Below are 5,000 nucleotides of genomic sequence, written 5' to 3' on the forward strand. Positions count from 1 at the left end.
GGATATTGGAATACTTTTTTGATATTTTGAAAAAAATTGGAAGTTTGAAACCTGAAGTTCAACAAAAAAAACGGCGCAAAAATCAGCCAAGCGGGGGCAACTAAGCGGATGCGACCAGCCGTCAGTGAAAAATGGCCCCAAAACTAAGCGCATGCGGCCAAGCGTCGGTGCAAAATGGCCCGAAAACAGTCCCGTCGGTGCCCCCGTCGGGCTAAAATGACCCGAAAACAGTTCAGCTGGGGAAAATTAAGCGGATCCGACCAAGAGTCGGTGGAAATTGGCCCGAAAACAGCCCAGCGGCAAGCGGAAGCGGCTAACGTTGGGGAAAAGTGACCCGAAAACAGTTAAGCGGGGGAAAACTAAGCGGATGCGGCCACGCGTTGGGGAAAACAAAGCGGATCCGGCCCAGAGTCGGTGGAAATTGGCCCGAAAAAAGTCCAGCGGCAAGCGGAAGCGGCTAACGTTGGGCAAAAGTGACCCGAAAACAGTTCAGCGGGGGAAAACTAAGCGGATGCGGCCACGTGTTGGGGAAAACTAAGCGGATGCGGCCAAGTGTCGGTGGAAATTGGCCCGAAAACAGCCCAGCGGCAAGCGGAAGCGGCTAACGTTGGGGAAAAGTGACCCGAAAACAGTTCAGCGGGGGAAAACTAAGTGGATGCGGCCACGCGTTGGGGAAAACTAAGCGGATACGGCCAAGAGTCGGTGGAAATTGGCCCGAAAACAGTCCAGCGGCAAGCGGAAGCGGCTAACGTTGGGCAAAACTGACCCGAAAACAGTTCAGCGGGGGAAAACTAAGCGGATGCGGCCACGCGTTGGGGAAAACTAAGCGGATACGGCCAAGAGTCGGTGGAAATTGGCCCGAAAACAGTCCAGCGGCAAGCGGAAGCGGCTAACGTTGGGCAAAAGTGACCCGAAAACAGTTCAGCGGGGGAAAACTAAGCGGATGCGGCCACGCGTTGGGGAAAACTAAGCAGATACGGCCAAGTGTTGGGGAAAAATGGCCCGAAAACAGCCCAGCGGCAAGCGGAAGCGGCTAACGTTGGGCAAAAGTGACCCGAAAACAGTTCAGCGGGGGAAAACTAAGCGGATGCGGCCACGCGTTGGGGAAAACTAAGCGGATACGGCCAAGAGTCGGTGGAAATTGGCCCGAAAACAGTCCAGCGGCAAGCGGAAGCGGCTAACGTTGGGCAAAACTGACCCGAAAACAGTTCAGCGGGGCAAATTTTTGAAATTTTTTTTGAAATTTTTTTGAATTTTTGAAATTTTTGAAGTTTTTGGACTTTTTTTGAATTTTTGAATTTTTTTGAATTTTTTTGAATTTTTTTGAATTTATTTGATTTTATAAATTTTTTGTGATTTTTTGAGTGTTTTTTGAATATTTTACATGGGTGATTTTGACTTGGGGGATTTTCAGGGGGTGGTAACGCTGGGCGTGGCTAGAGCCTCAAAATGCATATTCCCCTATAGGGGGGCAAGGTTTTCAAAAATGGGTGCCCCCTCATGTACACGCGCGTGGGTGTACATGGCCCCGTCGGTGCCAGCGTGGGTGGAAAATGGCCCGAAAACAGCCCAGCGGCAAGCGGAAGCGGCTAACGTTGGGCAAAAGTGACCCGAAAACAGTTCAGCGGGGGAAAACTAAGCGGATGCGGCCACGCGTTGGGGAAAACTAAGCGGATGCGGCCAAGTGTCGGTGGAAATTGGCCCGAAAACAGTCCAGCGGCAAGCGGAAACGGCTAACGTTAGGCAAAAGTGACCCGAAAACAGTTCAGCTGGGGGAAATTAAGCGGAACCAGCCAAGCGTTGGGCAAAACCAAGCGGATACGGCCAAGAGTCGGTGGAAAATGGCCCGAAAACAGTCCAGCGGTAACCGGAAACGGCTAACGTTGGGACAAAGTGACCCGAAAACAGTTCAGCTGGGGAAAATTAAGCGGATGCAGCCAAGCGTTGGGGAAAACTAAGCGGATCCGGCCCAGAGTCGGTGGAAATTGGCCCGAAAACAGTCCAGCGGCAAGCGGAAGCGGCTAACGTTGGGCAAAAGTGACCCGAAAACAATTCAGCGGGGGAAAACTAAGCGGATGCGGCCACGCGTTGGGGAAAACTAAGCGGATACGGCCAAGTGTTGGGGAAAAATGGCCCGAAAACAGCCCAGCGGCAAGCGGAAGCGGCTAACGTTGGGGAAAAGTGACCCGAAAACAGTTCAGCAGGGGAAAACTAAGCGGATGCGGCCACGCGTTGGGGAAAACTAAGCGGATACGGCCAAGTGTTGGGGAAAAATGGCCCGAAAACAGCCCAGCGGCAAGCGGAAGCGGCTAACGTTGGGGAAAATTGACCCGAAAACAGTTAAGCGGGGGAAAACTAAGCGGATGCGGCCACGCGTTGGGGAAAACTAAGCGGATGCGGCCAAGGGTCGGTGGAAATTGGCCCGAAAACAGTCCAGCGGCAAGCGGAAGCGGCTAACGTTGGGCAAAACTGACCCGAAAACAGTTCAGCGGGGGAAAACTAAGCGGATGCGGCCACGCGTTGGGGAAAACTAAGCGGATACGGCCAAGAGTCGGTGGAAATTGGCCCGAAAACAGTCCAGCGGCAAGCGGAAGCGGCTAACGTTGGGCAAAAGTGACCCGAAAACAGTTCAGCGGGGGAAAACTAAGCGGATGCGGCCACGCGTTGGGGAAAACTAAGCGGATACGGCCAAGAGTCGGTGGAAATTGGCCCGAAAACAGTCCAGCGGCAAGCGGAAGCGGCTAACGTTGGGCAAAACTGACCCGAAAACAGTTCAGCGGGGGAAAACTAAGCGGATGCGGCCACGCGTTGGGGAAAACTAAGCGGATACGGCCAAGTGTTGGGGAAAAATGGCCCGAAAACAGCCCAGCGGCAAGCGGAAGCGGCTAACGTTGGGCAAAAGTGACCCGAAAACAGTTCAGCGGGGGAAAACTAAGCGGATGCGGCCACGCGTTGGGGAAAACTAAGCGGATACGGCCAAGGGTCGGTGAAAAAGGGCCCGAAAACAGTCCAGCGGCAAGCGGAAGCCGCTAACGTTGGGCAAAAGTGACCCGAAAACAGTCCAGCGGGGGAAAACTAAGCGGATGCGGCCAAGCGTTGGGGAAAACTAAGCGGATACGGCCAAGCGTCGGTGAAAAAGGCCCGAAAACAGTCCAGCGGCAAGCCGAAGCGGCTAACGTTGGGCAAAAATGGCCAAAAGCGGTGGAGCAGGGCGGTCTGAATCTATGCATCCACATAAAATGCGGGGTAAACCTGGGGGATTTCCAGGGGGTGGTAACCCTGGGCGTGGCTGGAGACCGAAAATGCATATTCCCCTATAGGGGGGAAGGATTTTTGGAAGAGGCAGCCCCTCATGTACATGCCAAGCGAGGTGTACATGGCCCCTGTGGGTGCCTCCGTCGGTGTAAAATGGCCCGAAAAACAAGATTATGTTACCCGAAAACACGATTATGTTACCGAAAAAACACGGTTGAGCGGGGGCAGTAAGCACGGTTGAGCGGGGGCAAAAAACACGGTTGAGCGGGGGCAAAAAACACGGTGCAGCGGGGACAAAAGACACGATTTTGTTACCGAAAAACACGGCCCGTCGGGGGCAACGAACACGAATATGTTACCGAAAAACACGGACCAAGCGGGTTGAAATCCCCAGCCGTAGAGCCGGCGAAACACGGTGGGGCAGGGCGTCTAAGCGTGGAGGCGCCCGTAAGACCGATGCGGGTTGAAATCCCCAGCCGTAAAGCCGGCAAAAAGCGGTCGGGCAGGGTGACTCCGCGTGGAGTTTCGCCCGTAAGGCCGATGCGGGTAGCCGCGCGGGTTGAAATCCCCAGCCGTAAAGCCGGTGAAACACGGTTCATTGGGGCGCCTAAGCGTGGAGGCGCCCCGCAGAGACCGAGCGGGTTGAAATCCCCAGCCGTAAAGCCGGCGAAACACGGTTCGTTGGGGCGCCTAAGCGTGGAGGCGCCCCGCAGAGACCGAGCGGGTTGAAATCCCCAGCCGTAAAGCCGGCGAAACACGGTACATTGGGGCTCCTAAGCGTGGAGGCGCCCCGCAGAGACCGAGCGGGTTGAAATCCCCAGCCGTAAAGCCGGCGAAACACGTTCGGGCAGGGCGACTCCGCGTGGAGTTTCGCCCGTAAGACCGATGCGGGTAGCCACGCGGGTTGAAATCCCCAGCCGTAAAGCCGGCGAAACACGGTTAATTGGGGCGCCTAAGCGTGGAGGCGCCCCGCAGAGACCGAGCGGGTTGAAATCCCCAGCCGTAAAGCCGGCGAAACACGTTCGGGCAGGGAGTCTAAGCGTGGAGGCGCCCGTAAGACCGATGCCGGTAGCCGCGCGGGTTGAAATCCCCAGCCGTAAAGCCGGCGAAACACGGTTGAGCGGGGCGCCTAAGCGTGGAGGCGCCCCGCAGTGACCGAGCGGGTTGAAATCCCCAGCCGTAAAGCCGGCGAAACACGGTTGAGCGGGGCGCCTAAGCGTGGAGGCGCCCCGCAGAGACCTAGCGGGTTGAAATCCCCAGCCGTAAAGCCGGCGAAACACGTTCGGGCAGGGCGACTCCGCGTGGAGTTTCGCCCGTAAGACTGATGCGGGTAGCCGCGCGGGTTGAAATCCCCAGCCGTAAAGCCGGCGAAACACGGTTCATTGGGGCGCCTAAGCGTGGAGGCGCCCCGCAGAGACCGAGCGGGTTGGAATCCCCAGCCGTAAAGCCGGCGAAACACGTTCGGGCAGGGCGTCTAAGCGTGGAGGCGCCCGTAAGACCGATGCCGGTAGCCGCGCGGGTTGAAATCCCCAGCCGTAAAGCCGGCGAAACACGGTTGAGCGGGGCGCCTAAGCGTGGAGGCGCCCCGCAGTGACCGAGCGGGTTGAAATCCCCAGCTGTAAATCCGGCGAAACACGGTTGAGCGGGGCGCCTAAGCGTGGAGGCGCCCCGCAGAGACCTAGCGGGTTGAAATCCCCAGCCGTAAAGCCGGCGAAACACGTTCGGGCAGGGCGACTCCGCGTGGA

Source organism: Carex rostrata, chromosome 3 (assembly GCF_964058835.1).
Source record: "Carex rostrata chromosome 3, lpCarRost1.2, whole genome shotgun sequence".
NCBI lineage: Eukaryota > Viridiplantae > Streptophyta > Magnoliopsida > Poales > Cyperaceae > Carex > Carex rostrata.